Source organism: Aulonocara stuartgranti, assembly GCF_965226115.1.
Source record: "Aulonocara stuartgranti genome assembly, chromosome: 3".
Taxonomy (NCBI): Eukaryota; Metazoa; Chordata; class Actinopteri; order Cichliformes; family Cichlidae; genus Aulonocara; species Aulonocara stuartgranti.
The window spans coordinates 9,077,420-9,093,119 of NC_138941.1; the positions used below are offsets into that span (position 1 = coordinate 9,077,420).

The 15,700-nt window shown below is 42.0% G+C and overlaps 2 protein-coding genes across 5 annotated transcripts in view; one reads left to right on the plus strand and one right to left on the minus strand.

The window, feature by feature from the left end:
- Window positions 1–15,700, plus strand: part of LOC309702207 (protein NLRC3-like) — a 131,156-nt gene that overhangs the window by 80,705 nt on the left and 34,751 nt on the right. The gene's annotated exons all lie outside the window — the stretch shown is intronic.
- LOC309702308 (uncharacterized protein) overlaps window positions 1–15,700 on the minus strand; it is a 73,763-nt gene that overhangs the window by 16,360 nt on the left and 41,703 nt on the right. For 2 of the 4 annotated variants that reach the window (XM_082526941.1, XM_082526943.1), the window contains exon 1: window positions 6,046–6,284. The exons of 1 other annotated variant lie outside the window; for it this stretch is intronic. The gene's annotated coding sequence lies outside the window, so the exon portion shown is untranslated. Of the gene's footprint in view, window positions 1–6,045; window positions 6,285–15,700 lie in introns of those variants that run through there. One more of the 4 variants, XR_014275420.1, reaches the window with a different exon arrangement.

Below are 15,700 nucleotides of genomic sequence, written 5' to 3' on the forward strand. Positions count from 1 at the left end.
AGAAGAACAAAAAGGGGGTGACACCAGTCGTGAGACAGGAGGCGCCGCCATGTGGTGATACACTGCATTACAATAGCAACTGTTACAATATAAATATTGTTCTGAGAGGCTTTTTGTTGGTTGAGTCTGAAATTGATTGTATGTACAATTCATATCCTTATAAAACGGCAGAAATATGGTGTTTTATTAATAAACTTACATTTATGGCAGTGGCGTGTCTAGAAAATTTTTGTTGGGGGGGCCAGGTAGGGGCACAGATTTGGAGAAGGGTGGCAGATGTAATTGGCAGATAATGTTTAAAAAAAAATTCTACCAACCATTAACCATAATTCAATAATCCTGTAAACCTAATAACCGAATGCGCTTTTAACTCTTATTAGAATGAGATTTTAACCACTCCGGTGCAAAGTTTTTAGATACTGCGTTGATAAAGTACAAGAGATACAATCAGTGCTTTGTCAGTGTTTACTCAGCATTCAAGGACAGCAATATTTGCATAGTGTTTTTACTGACATATAGTGCACATATGTTTTGGGCAAAAACATTTTTTAATATTAAAATACGAACATTTGTAGCAAACAATTGACAAATTAGCCAATGCCAATGCAAAACTTTATCTGCCTATTAAAAAAAGAAGATAATCTTCTCACAAACTGGTGTTTGATTTTGAAACAGGGAAAAAGTGGGGAAACAACTGAAAAGACTAATATTTGAATAAAACCTGAAAGCAAGTAAATACTTTCTATGCTGCCTTATGGTAAACTTTGGTAATATTGATAAAGAACAACACTGGCTGATGATGAAATACAGTCAGCTGGCATGGTGACACTGCCAGTATTAACCTGCAGGACTGGACCGGTACAGAAAATCGGGCATTTTGACTAGAGACCGGCCCACCAGGTATTAAAGCCATAAAGCCTTTGAATGAAAACAAATGCTGTTGTGACAGTGATGTACAGTTTTGTTGGTATATGTATGATTTCTATACATTTTACGTCAGATAAAAACTTTGGTTGTAAGATTCAGATAATTATTTAATAAAAGCTAGATATTTTAAATGAGAATAAGAAAGAAAAGTATTTCTTTGTGCCCCCTTTCCCTGTTAATGCCCTACCTGCCCCCTGGCAAAAATTTGCTAGATCCACCCCTGCACAGTTACCAGCTGTCAGCTACATAGAAAAGGATCCTGGTGTTATTTGTCTCTCAGAAACAGTTCATAACTTCCCTTCAACTCATTCATGTGACCTAAAAGGTAAACCTGTTTCTCCATCACCTGTTCAGCTCTGATGGTTCAGTAAGGGCATCTCCTGGTTTCATCTTCATGTTTCCCTCTCACCACATATACAAACCGACATCACCCAGCAAAGTGGGCGATAAATAAATGAGAGAGAAAAGCCGATCAGCTGATCATTGATCAGTTTCATGATTGAAGTAGCAGCAGGAGAGAGAGGGTGAGAGAATGAGAGAAGAAGAGGCAGCTGTGCAGCGTAACGACAGAATAACTCCAGCTTTGTGTCTTTTTCCATTCTAGCTAAAGTCCGGGACAAACTGCGTCTCTTCTCAGCTCAATACGAAACGTGTAATATTTTCTCTGAATGAGGGACCATTCCATTTTTTTAAGGAGCCGTTGGCATGAATAAAATAAAGTTCACTATCAGTAACATCATAGCACCCACCCAGCTGTATAAAAACTCCATCAAGCTGGCTAGAACGCAGTACGAGTTATTGCAACTGAGGGTAAAAAGTCAGCACAACGAAAATAAACTCCACCTAAACTTAGTTTATATCTGACCCAGATAGACTGCAGGTCATAACTTCTTACCTGAAGTTCAGTTCACCTGACACTCGGACTGGCGGCTGCCTCGGGTCTCTCCTCCTGCCTCCCCTTCCCTCATCCACCTGCTGGCCTTTGTGGAAGCCCCGCCATAGCCACCACCAAACAACTGAGTTATTTTTACACATCGACCTGCATCTTATAACTCATAACTCTTATGTTAGCTGCCCTCAGTAGCATACTGTCTGAAATATTCGACGGCTGCAAAAATTCTTTAAGTGTTATTTTTTCCTTGGGATTCTAATTTCACCGAAGTTTACTAAACTCAACAAACTTAATATTACTTACCGGGACATTTATTCTGTCCTCATTTTCTTTCACCGAAAAATTGTTTCCTGCAGTGTTGTCCTTCGTGCTTGGCTCGCCTACCTTTGCTAACGTGATGCGCATAGCGCAGAAGCCGATGCTGCATTCACTTAGACTCGGATATCTGAGCTTCACCGTGAAAACATAATCGGACATTTGATATTTGATTGAATTTTATTGTTTTACCTTTGGGGTGGCACCTGGGGTGGCCAGTCTGGTTGGGGGGGTGGCCTGGACACCCCGCTGGACACGCCATTGATTTATGGATATAAAATAGCTAAAAGTATTAACATGCCTCAGAGAAATCACTAATAACACTAAGGGCTGGACGGATTTGATTTGCATTCTTCAAGAAGAGTGTGGTGTCATCAGCTAGCTGGCTGATGATGAGCTCCTTATCAGCTGTGCTGATTCCTTGTATAACAGGTCAAATCTCGGGGTGGAGTCTTAATCATTTTAATTGAGCTATTGCCATTCGTGTACAAGGTTTTGATAGCTTTACAGAAAAATGCCAAATTTTTCCAAAGAGTGGAAAATAAATTGATGTTCAATTGTATCAAAAGCCTTTTAAAAATCCAGGAAGAGAATGAAGCTATAGTCAGATACCAAATCAGAGTAATCAAGTAGATCTAAAACCAATCTCATGTTCTTAGAAAGGTGTCTGTTTCTCATAAAGCCTGATTGTGTCTCATCGATAATTGTGTCCAAGAACTCTTTCATTCTGTTAGCAAGTACTAAAGCCATAATCTCATAGTCATCATTGAGCAGACAGATGGGTCTCCAATTATCAATAAGAAGTAAGTCTTTGTTTGGCTTTGGAATAAGTGTTATGAGACCCTGAGTAAGAGTAGGAGGGAGGATGTTATTCTCTACACTTCCTATGAAAAGCTGCAGTAAGAACGGAGCCAGGAGATTAGAAAATGATTCATAAAACTCTGCAGTTAAACCATCTGTGCCGGGAGATTTGTTGGCCTTAAGTGCAGAAATAGGATTACAAACGTCCTCCACAGTCAGAGGGCTGTCACAGTGACTTCTATCTTCCACAACAATAGTTTTTAGGTTTTTAATATTATTGAGAAACAGCGTTGAGACATATATATATATATATATTCTACTTTTCTAAATGATTGACTATTTCAATGGAGAACCTAAATGACACGGACCCGTGTTTGTTATTACATATCTCTATTTTGAATGTGACAAGTCTATCATTGCCTGTTATTCATAGGTATTCACAGAGTTTTTGGCCTTTTTTTCCTCTATAACAGTTAATTGACTCTTTACAGTGGCCTGCTATGGTTAATAATAACATGTTCAGTCATGAGTGAAATCAAAGCTTTTCTTCACTTTAGCATTTAACATTCCCAACAATATAATGTGATACCTTAATTAAAACACAGCTAATAAAACACAATTTTCTTAATGCAAACATCAGTGACTCAACATTAGCAACCAAAGGGTTCAGTCTGCAGCTCACACTCATGTGAAGCTACAGCCTCCCCCTTTAGTCTCTGTCATCCTTCTGCTCCTGCACAAACAAAGCAAGACAAAACCTCCACCCTTCTTCTACAGGCTGGGTGAATTGTTGTGGACATTCACTAATCCTAAAGTCGGCACCGTTTTTGTCTCAGTATCAAGTCAGTTAAACTTTTAGTCGTCAGTCCGTCACAGTCCAGTCACATGCATACATCCACACACATTCATACCAGATATTGCTGATAATGGAGTCTCACGCGCAGCCTATTCGAGCCTCCATCACCAGCAAGATGATGTCATCATTTTAAAGGAAAACAGCTCCTTGTTTTTGGACTGGATTGACTCGCTGCAATCCTTTTAGGCTCAGGACTTCTCATGTGATCAATGTCACATATAAGTGAATTTCTCCCAAGCCCATTATAATCATGGAGAAAAACACTTTGCCACTGTTTCCAGTAAGAATATTTTATAGCGCTTTAAAGTTCAACCTCTCAGGTCTGGATTAAAGAGCTGATTTGTTAAATCGGGAACTCACAAAATACCAAAATATCACCACCGGTGGATCACACCTCTCAGATGTTCTTATCTCAGTGCACTGTAACAAAAGCACAAACAAACGCAACCAATAAAATACTAATAAAGTAACAAATACTGGGGCCCATTGCAAACATGTCCAAGCATAAAACCATCTTTCTCTCTCTTAGAGAAAGAAAACAATCCAAACCTCACTGATAAAATCAACCTAGTGTCAAGCAAAACCCAAAAATCAACCAAAACTTCACCAGAAAGTTTTCCTCCCTCCCGGGACAATATTGTGCAGGAATACAGGCACCGTAACTCCTTTTGCACTGACAAAAACATGTTGGATTTACTTGATTCAATAGTGGACACTGGTTGCACACAAAGGTTTTGCTTTGGCAGAAACTTAAACAACTGAGTTAAATCAACACAACCTTTTCATATTCAGTAAAGCTGCATGTTGTGTTCATAAAACACGATTGAAACATGTTCAGATGGAGTAAGTTGAGCTCCTGGAACATTTTAATCCTTCAATTGAAATTGAATGGGTCTACAACAACTACCATCCTCCTATCTCTATCCTGGTTGCAGCAGGGCTGGGAAATAACCCTGAAGTGATAGGTTACCAGGCAGGGTACACCCTGGACAGCTCACCAGTCTATCAGATAGAAACACACAGCCGTTTACATTCATGGATAATTTAGCCCAGGACCTTCTTACTGTGGAGCAACAGCACTAACCAGCATGCCAACAATGGAGGAAATACAGGAAAGCTATGATTTCCTGTATTTGAGGCAGAATTATTTTGTTCTTGCCCTTGACAGGTTAATCCACAATAAATAGCAACAGCATGCATGTGGTGTGTGTGTCGTTGTCTGCCTCTTATAACTCCAGTGATTTTCCTGTAGTTTGAAATCTTATGCGGTGTTGACACAATAATTTGTTGTAAACCAGGAAATTCCCAACTGTGGTAGAAAGCACAGCTTAGCCTTAGCAAATGTTCAAAGAAAAGTCGTCACTTCCTGATTTCTGCTTCACTGATAAATATTGTCACACTGGGGTTTTTGCAAATGATATCAGTGAGCACTGTGTGGCAGCTGGAGTCAGACAACTGAAGCTCCCACAATCAAGACCACAAACAGCTTTCAAAGGAGATTTGAAGCTTTTCTGGCAGCAAACTTCATGATTTATGGGACTGGAACTGGAACAGAAACTACCTGATCACCAATGGTGAGCTGGCATGGAATTATTTTTATGACATTTTATCAAAGTTATAAATAAGCATGCCCATTAACACATAGTGAGCGAGCATGTTGTCTTCCCACACAGTGAACAGCGGATGCTAATGTTTTTGTCACTTTTTACAGAGTCAAACTCAAAGTAAGGTCAGTGCTTCCACGCTTTAAACGCTGCACGCTCACACTCTCTCCACACTCGATAGATTATCCATTGTTCATCTGCACACAGCTGCGGTTTTAGTAACGCAGTAACGCAGCGTGCTTACGGGAAAGTAACAGTAATCTAATTACCTTTTTTGCAATAGTAATCCCTCACTTTACTCGTTTCTTGAAAAAAGTAATCGGATTACTTCCCATCTCTGGTCGGAGCTGTGCACTTGTGGGTTCCACCTTGTGTACACGTTTATCTTTGCTGTGTGTACTTGTACCTCTGAGTGGAAGCTGAACTCTTGAGTTCGAGTATCGAAGCATCAGCTGTGACGTTAAAGTCCAAACAGCTCGTTCATTTGACGTGCAAATGAACGAAGGTAACGCCGTTTTCATGTGGATGTGTCACTGAGACACTTTCCACATCCACAGCTCACAAAATGGGAAAACTATAGAAGTATAACAATGAAGAAGTTACTATGTTACGGGTCCCAAGGATGAAGACCTCGATGACAAATATGTTACCTGTAAAAGCAGGTGAAGAGCAGAGTAAGGAAGACACGATGCGTCTCTGCTTTCCTCCAGAACGTGTCTGAGTCTGATTTATTTCACACAAATAAATGCTATAAAACACTAAACATGAGCTTTCAATATACTGTTCAGCTGGTTCCTCATTCACATCAATTACATTTACTTATTTCACAACATCAGTGAAATATACTCTTTTTAACTGGTTCAGTTTCTCAAGTTCACACTTCTTTCCATAACAGCTACATCCTTTTATCATATCAATAAACACATCACATTGTCTTCTGCAGTGTCTTACTGGCTAAACAGTTCTATTCAATAACAGCATTGGTAAATACATTACATTTGTTCCCTCCAGTAATTTACTGGCAAAATCACTATTTAGTGCATCATGAAACACAGCTTGTTGAATCAACCCATGAATGCCTCTGTTAGCTACACAGAGTTGCTCAGAGTGCTTGTGTTACACTAGCTAATCTACTCAGTCACTTTAACAGAACTATTAACATTCACATCTCACAGAACTGATTTGATTGGAGCATTACAACACGTTTGCACAGAGCATAGGAGCGCACTGACTCTGCTTCACGAGCGCTCCACCTAACGAGCGGGCTCGCGGTGCGGTCGCGCGGGACACTCCTCTGGTTTTCTCCCGTGTTTACATATAAATAACTTTGGCGGACCGCCTTAACTCTCCCATTCACATTAACGTGGGTAACCATGGTGACAATAAACAACATTTTCGGTGCGAGCACCGTGTACCGACCTGTAAAAGCAGGTGAAGAGCAGAGTAAGGAAGACACGATGCGTCTCTGCTTTCCTCCAGAACGTGTCTGAGGAAGCAGCGGAAGGTGGGCTCCACTTACTGCTCCCCGAAACCCCGGAGCAAGCACCAAAGTTCCGCCCTCACTGCTTTCTAACATAAAATGAATCCCTGTTACATGGATTTTCTATCCTCTTAAAGAAACTGAAAATAAATACATATAGCAATGAAAAATGTCCCGTTACATGAGTGTTTTACACAAAATAATATTCATGTGGTCATTCCCTCACAGGGGTGCCACAACTACACTGCTGTTTTGACAGAGACACAGTGTGTTTATCTAACTTGGCTGAAGCCAAAGTTCTCCAGACAAATTCAGTCTGTTTCTGCCAAGTGTGAACTCACTGGATGAGCGCCAGATACACAGAATCAAAAAGGGATAAATTACTTTTCTTATGTCATGTTCCCGTCACAAACTGGCTCAAGGAGAGGGGAAGCAGGAGTCCACAGATGAAATGTTCCTATAAATAAAGTGGAATTTATTCAAACTTTACCAAAACTTCAACACATCAAATACAAGCAGTTCAGCAGGGAGTGGATGTGTGTTGCATGTGCCAGGTGGATGCAGAGAGAGGCCAGGGCCACGTTCAAACCTGAACACGCTGCACAGTGTTTTCTTCCATTTGTTAGGGATGAATGAAATGCTTCCTTGAAAGGATGTGTGCAGTCACCAGTGGGCGTGGAAGCATGTGCGCCCTCATTTGGTGGGTGTGCAAGAAAAGTCATCCTGTCACACAGCAATGCCTACATAAATCACACCACTCTGCTTAAAATAATAATGTTTAGTGAAGCAGGTGAAGCAAAGGGCTGCTTTTAATAGGCTGGGAGACCCAGGTGTGCTGCTTTAGCTGCTGAGCCTCTTATGACAGAACAGCGGAGAGTGGTAAGAAGGGAGGAGGGGGTCTGGCTGTGTTTGTGAACGATAGATGGTGTAACTCTGGGCATTTCTCTATCAAAGAGACGCTATGCTGTAAGGACATTGAGCTGCTAGCGGTTAGCATGAGACCGTACTATCTACCACGAGAGTTTACACACGTGATTATGATAGCTGTGTATGTCCCGCCCTCTGCTAACGCTGCAGCAGCCTGTGAGGTCCTGCACACTGTAACCAGCAGACTCCAAACACAGCACCCTCAGGCCCTTTTCCTGATCTCTGGGGACTTTAAAGATGATGTAACCATTTAATTATGGTTACATAATTAATTATGTAATTAATTATGCAAAATGCAAAACGCTCAGCTGTGTCTCCAATCAAAGCTCTGTAACTTCAGAGGTGATGTTCATATGTTGACTAATGGTTTTCTTTCATTTTTGATGTACTGCAGAATATTTGTATAAAATCCAGGCCAGGAAAATCTCCTTCATGTGTTTCTGTGTTTTGTCTTCAGCTACGTTGACACAAAGGCCTCTGCTGTGACGCTCACACCTTTGATAAAGTCTGGAGAGTGTCAGCTTCCTGTTTATAGATACAAAAATATGTAATGTTGTGAACTCTGGCCGCAGCGGCGCAAGAAAAAGGAGAATTACGGGAAGCACTCACAACAGGTAAAATCAAAATAACAAAGTAAAGTAGGATAAAATAAAAACAACAAAAGAACAACACAATATACTTCCCCGTACTGTTACTGCTAACCTCTGTTAACCTAGTAACTCTTACCTTCTAACTGACAGCTGGTCAATAAACGAGCTCCATAAACGCTCCATATTCACCTTTACATGGAATATAAAGGGAAAAGAAGAAACACAGTGCTGTGTCAGCGTTAGACATATAGATATATCCTTGCTTTTAATACATTTGAAGGTGGGTGGGAGAGGTGCTTCTCCGCGTAGTCTACGGTCTCTTTGGGATCGCTAAAGCTTTTCCTCACATCACCATGGGTCACTAACAGCTTTGCAGGGTATAGCAGTCTGTACCTGACGCCGGTCATCCCACGTAGTCTTCCTCTCATATTTGCAAATGCGGCTCTGCGTTTCCAACAGAGGGAGGGAAATCTGGGAGGATGTTTATTTTAAAAACCCTTATACATCAGGTTCTTGTTCTCTGCAGCTTTCAGCAGAATCTCCTCACCAATGTGGTAGTAGTGCAATCTCAAGATGATGGGCCGAGGAAGATGACTTTGTTTGGGACGCTGGCGATTCACTCTATGTGCTCGATCGATGAGTGGCTTCTCCTCGAGAGATAGCGCCTCCGCCAACAGGTGTGAACCAACTCAGTCATCTTGGGTCCCTCTGTGCCTTCTGGTATTCCTGCAGTTCTTAAATTATTCCTCCTGGAGTGCCTCAAGAGCTCCACATCTCTCATCTAACTTCTTTACCTCCGCAGACAAACGCTCCACAGTGGCCTGGAGAGTGGCGATGGTGTCAGAGTGGTTCGAGGCACAGTCCTGCAGTTCAGTCAAAGTGTTATCATGCCTGGCCACGTCGCTTTTTATGTCCGAAATTGAGGGCTGGATGCTCTGGTTCAAGGATGATATCTCGCCTCCTATGGTGGTAGAAATCTCTAATATGCAAGTGTCCAGTGCTAGTTAGTTAGTTCTAGTTCTAGTGGTTAGTGGGGCTTTATTTGATGATTCTAGTGTGTGTTACATTGTTGTCATATTGTTGAGTCGCAGAGCTGCACAGTGTTACAGTTTCTGTAGAGTCTGGTATAAGGAACTCAGATCCCTCTGTGAATAATGTTCACTGAAACTGATCTGTAGTTAATGAACTAGTCAGGATTTACACTAGAGAATGTTTCTGCCATTACATGGCCTGTATTTGTAGAGCGCTTTACTCGTCCCTAAGGACCCCAAAGTGCTTTTTTGCCCAAGGACACAACATGTCCAAGCCGGGGCTCGAACCGGCAACCTTCCGATTACAAGACGAGCTGCCAACTCTTGAGCCACGATCGGCCCACATGTTGTTGTCTTTTGTTGCAGACACCAAGTGTTGAGATCCTGTCTCAACCTCCTACATTCTTCCAGCAGGTAGAGAGTGAATAATAAGGGCGATAGGACGCAGCCTTGAGGAGAACCTGTGGAGGAGAACACTGGGTCAGACAGAACCCCATTTATTCTCACTCTTTGTGACCTGTCAGTTAGAAAATCTAAAATCCAGCCCAGCAGGTTTTTCCTGATTTCAAACTGTTCTAAAAGTCTTTTAATTAAAATATGGGGCTGTGTTGTATTAAAAGCCGAAGAAAAATCAATGAAAAGAAGTCTTGCAAAAGTCCCTTTACTCTCTACATGTTTAAGAATCAGATTTAGTAAAGTCAAAAGTGCGTCCTCCACTCCTCTGTTGGGCCTGTATGCAAACTGCATTGGATCCAGCTGACCTTCAGTCTCTTCATAATCACATTTCTGAGGATTTTTTCAAAGACTTTCATTACAACTGAAGTGAGGCAACAGGCCTGAAGTCGTTTAGATTTAGGGACAGGAACCACGACTGCTTCTTTGCAAAGAGAGGGCACATGTTGTGTTTGCAAGGATTTGTTAAAAATAACCTGAAATATAGGCCTGAGTTCATCAGCACAAGATTTAATTAGGCGGCCACTAATATTATCAGGACCTGGCTCTTGTTCACATTGACTGTATGAAAGGCCTTTTTAACATCGCTGAGTTCAATGATAAAGTGCTGAGTATCTCTCAGTTTCTGTTTCAGTTCCCAAATATCCTCGCTGAAATCAGAAGAACTAAAACGAGCATAAAACATGTTTAAAGCATTTGAAAATCTCTGTCTGAATTAAAACATCTAAAATGACCTGACTGCTGCTCTGGGGATTTTGAAACCCTGCTATGGTTTTCATACAAGTCCAGGCAGACCCAAAAGTTTTTGCAGCAAATTTGCTTTCAAGAAGGTTTTTGTCTGTTTTGCTTTCAAGATCTCGATTTTCATTTCCTTGGTAGCTGTCTGAAAATCGGTAACAGCCCCTCTTTAAAGGCCTGTCTCTTTTTCCTTAAACAGGATTTGACACTTTTAGTGACCCATGGCTTATTGTTAGCGTAAATTTTAACGCGCTTACGGGGTATAATCATGTCTTTACAAAATACTGCACAGGAGCTAGTAACATCCACCAAAGCGTCGAGATCATCTCCACAAGACTGAAGACGGGGCTGTACGAAGTCACTTTATCTCTACAGGACTGTAAGCTGTCGTCTGTGAGGCGTGAGCGTGTTTGTTTGAACACAGTTCACGGTGGAGAACAGCTGCTGACATAATGTGGATCCCAAGATCCATAACTGGCCTACCTGGGGCTGAAAGTCTCCATAAATGCAGGCGTTTCGGCGTGCATTTATGGAGTGTGACGCTTATTTTGAGAAAATAATAGAATATAAATGTATTTTTATATTTCAATATCACAATAATCTTCCAATGTAGAACTACAAGTTAAAAAAGAAGTAACATAAATCAAATCCACTTCAGCTAAATACTTCTCATTTATTTCCATCTTACATGCTGTGACTGCAGCCATTCCCACATCTCTGTGAATGGGACTCATGGACATGGATCAGTGGTTGTTGATCAATGGTCCTGAGAATCTGCATAATTAAGATGAAGGAACGGAGCTCCCAGCCCATCGTTCCTGCAGCTGCTTTCAGTCTTTATGCAAATGTCCTGTTTGTAAGACTGAAACCTGCAGCTGAGACTGAAGACGTCACCTGATGATGACGACACGTTTCTCCCACAAAACGCTGCGTCCAGATGAACAGAAGCAACAGACTCACTTTCCTGGATGATTGAGATGCATCAAGACTTCATTGTGTGTTACTTCTCATTCAGCACAGACACATTATTCCTGTTAGGTCATGTCAGCTGTCACTCAGTACAAGCACAACTGTGAACAACACAAACTTCTCTTCAATGTGTCACAGAAACACTAAGTGTGAGAGCCTGTATGACACACAGGACAGACTGTAAGCTCTGCTGGCTGCACAGCACTTTGTAGCAGTTTTCCAACATGTCCTCCACCCGTGATGTCAGTGGTGGGACCCCAGTCACAGCACTCAGCACCACCTCCTTTAAATGTATTTTATAGCAGTTCCTCCCGTTACTCGGTGCAACGCTTCTTAAATGTGTTTTTGCAGGATAAAACACAGCAGGTGGTGTAGAGAGGACGTCAGCTGACGGAGCAGAGGGAGGCAGACTGTGGATAAATGACAGAGTGAGAGGAGAGCAACCATGACAGAAGCACAGGTGTGGCAGATAGAAGTGGCTTTATAGACACTTATTGTCAGTCCTCGTGCATGCTGTGGAAATAAGTGTCTGTGTCATGAGGTGACATGTGAGCTTATCTTTGGTCAATAAAGCTGAACGACCAGTTTTCACTTTGCTTGTTACGCTTGTTTAGTGACGTCTGGGTTTCTGTGGAGCCCGAATTTTGATGAGTTCTGGTGAAATCATCTGAGATCATCTGAGCATCGGTGAAGAGTCAGCAGAGAAAGTGTGGGACAGAAGTTTGCTTTGGACACATGGACTGAAATCAAAAAGTAACAAACAGGATTTCCAATGGACAGTATGGAGAAGTGAAAGTACACAAAGGCTGTGCTGGAACACGTGTGTTACACTTTTTGACAGCTGAGAACAAAACACAATATTTTGCATCATCTCTGCAGTGTCTCTTCTTTCCTCTGCTGTTGTGCTTTTAGCTCCAAACTGTTTCAAATGGTTTGTCAGCAAGCTGACCTCTGACCTCTGCAGTACTAACTCCTGACCCGTACAAAGAGCGGGCGTTTCTGACCTTTGACCTGCAGCTATATGTGTTGGGTCTGTGTTTCCACAAACCCCACTAATTCTAGAGACTTATTCATCATGAAGAAAACAAGACAGTCGATTGATCGATTACTTGTGCAAGGGAGGCCTCGTCTGTGTCCAGCACCACAAATGACCCCATGATGGCCTCCTCTCGCTGCCTTTTATTGACAAACTTCAAACAATAGTTTACTAAACACCTCCCCTTGCAACCCCCTTTGGTTACAAAGACAAGGCACTGTATGTAAATGTATACACTGTGTGTGTGTGTGTGTGTGTGTGTGTGTGTGTGTGTGTGTGTGTGTGTGTGTGTGTGTGTGTGAGTGTGTGTGTGTGTGTGTGAGTGTCAGACCTCCTGCTGACCAAAGGGTCATAAACCCAGGAAGCTTACATCAATAGAAACAGATCTTTCAGATAGGATGTATCTACAATAAAACCTCCCCCAGCACAGAGTGGCTGGAGAGGTGGTCAGGATCAAAGGAATGGCTTTGATCCTACTGCTTGAACTAAGACTGTACAAATTTAAGAAACACAATGGCAACATTCAACAATTAGACTTAACAAGACTTTTTCAAAAATCTCAGTTTTCAGTGAAAACGCCGTTTACGTGTGGATGAAAGGCGCAAACGCTCAGAAAAATCTGCGTTTTCAAAAATCCCGGTGTAAGTGTGGGCGTGGCCTTACTCAGCTTTGATGCTGCCAACGTGGTCACTGGATAAAATGAGGTAACCGGTCAAGGCAGCAGTGGCAGAGCAACCCTTATATTCGGTTTCTCATGTTTAAAAAATACTCAGTTACAGCGCACGTTTAAACAGATGATCTTTGTAGGTGGGATCAACCTGCTCTCAGCAAGAAGGTCCTGGGTTTGAATCCATGTCTGATTCTCTCCTGGTACCCTGACATCCTCCCACAGTTTAACTGCTTCTTGCCTAATAACAGCTGGGATAGGGTTACACACACACAGTCCTGTTTTCATATCTCCGTGGGAACATTGATGTAATGCTTTACCTAACCCTAAAAACTGAATGCCTAACCCTAACCTTCAGCCCTAAACCTAACCACAACCTAATCGTACCTCTGACACTAAAACACCATGTTTAGTCTCAAAAACGCCTTCAAACTCTTGGCGACGCTCATTTTGTCCACAAGTGGAGTCACGTTCCAGTTTCTGTAAACATGGTGCAAACACACACACGACCCTGAGCTGAAAAGATGGATGGATGTGTAAAATCCATATTGCTGCTGTTCACAGCAGGACTTTGTTTAGCTTCTGTTCCAGTATTCCTGAACTGGCTTCTTCAAACCGGCAGCCTGCTGTTACGATCAGCTGTGGGAAATCTACAAACTCATTACAAAATATCAGAACTAAGACTTTTATTTTGACGGGTGGCGTCTCAGCTTCAGCGTGTTGATGGGCACAGCCATGGTTATGTTAAGGTTCAAATATTATCAAATATAAACCTTTGAAATTCCTTTCACAATAAATCCATAAATAAACAAAATAAAACATAGAAAAGTGTTTAAACCCACTTTTCCATAAAGCTGTCAATAGGAAATGTTCCAGTAAACATGTCTGTGTTTCTGCTGTTTTCCTTTCATGCGTCCACAGCTGACAGGTAACCCTATTGGAGTCGCCAGAGTGACGGGTGGCGTCTCAGCTTCAGCGTGTTGATGGGCACAGCCATGGTTACCACAGCTGGAGTTGGTGTACGGCGAGCTGTGAGGGGACAGAGATGGAGAACGCACATTTAACTCTTTAACAGGAGATACGTTACGACTAACAGACGACTGCTGTCTACATGATGTCTTTGCAGCCCTTATGCTACATGTTACACAACTTTTCTTCATGCCAACAAGACTGAGGTGCCACATAGTCGACACATACAGCTGATTATGATGCATGTTTTACTATTGCTATGTTCACATCATCTGCTTGGCTTTATTACTGAAAGCCTGGAGATCCTCTGACGTGTGCATGGCTGATGTGAAGTATGATTAGTCCTACATGACATCAACAGCAGAGGCAATGAAAGCTTTGTTGTTAACAGGTTGTAGGTAAAGTCAAATGTCTACTTCTACACTTGTGTTGGGTAAAGTTCTTCTCACTGCAGCAGATTTATATCTGTGCTTTCACAGGGCGTGATGTGGAGCTCAGCGCTGAGGTGCAGGTCTCCTTGGAGACGGCATCCTGGCTGAAAATATTATCATGCTTCCAAAACATTTCAGCTTTTATTTTGAAAGAAACAAGACTTGAAAACGAATCCCCTTCTTCCTCTTTGTCTTTGTTCTTCAGAGGAGTGTCACCTGGACAAACTCAGGGCTGTTCTAGAGCCTTTCTTATTATTTGACTCCATAGAAATAAAACTGAATCGAATCAAACAAAAACTCCCAAACAGCTAAAACACTTTGCTTTATTCTCTTTTTTAACAAATACGTTGAAGTCCATCCACAACAACACAGCTGAGATCTCCTTTGTAATCAAGTGTTTACATCCTTTGTACAGATCTGCATACAAAACAATCATTTACGTCCCACAGAAGTCTAGTTACACGTAACTATACAAGAACTGGTGAATGACAGAAACATGAGACACATGATCACAGGTGATAACAAAAAGAGAAAGAATTCATGTGTTAGTGATGTTTTTCAGCCCTGATGGCTCATGTTGGAGAAACAAGCTGAGGTACGTGGAAAGTTCACACACACAAGTGGGCGTGAGCGCACACACAGAGAGAAACACAACTGAAGCATCTGTTTGCTGTTTCTGCTTTCATCATCTCTGCTGCTGTGTCAGGCTGGGGTCTCTCAGTGACGTGGTTGAGGTGAAGTATGACGAGTATCCCTGATTCAGTCCATCGAGACAAAGGGCAAAGAAAGCTGTTGTTAACAAACTCTATGGTGATGTGGCATTTAGCTCTGACTCTACGCTCTGCTGAATCCTTTGAACCTGCTGATCAGTAAAGCTCTACGTGCTGCAGCAGATTGACCTCATCTGTGTTCACAGGTGTGGACCTCAGCGCTGAGGTGCAGGAGACTTTCATTCAGTTCTCCCTGCAAACAGCATCCAGCCTGGAAATACTGTCATCTTTCCCACAAATGCTG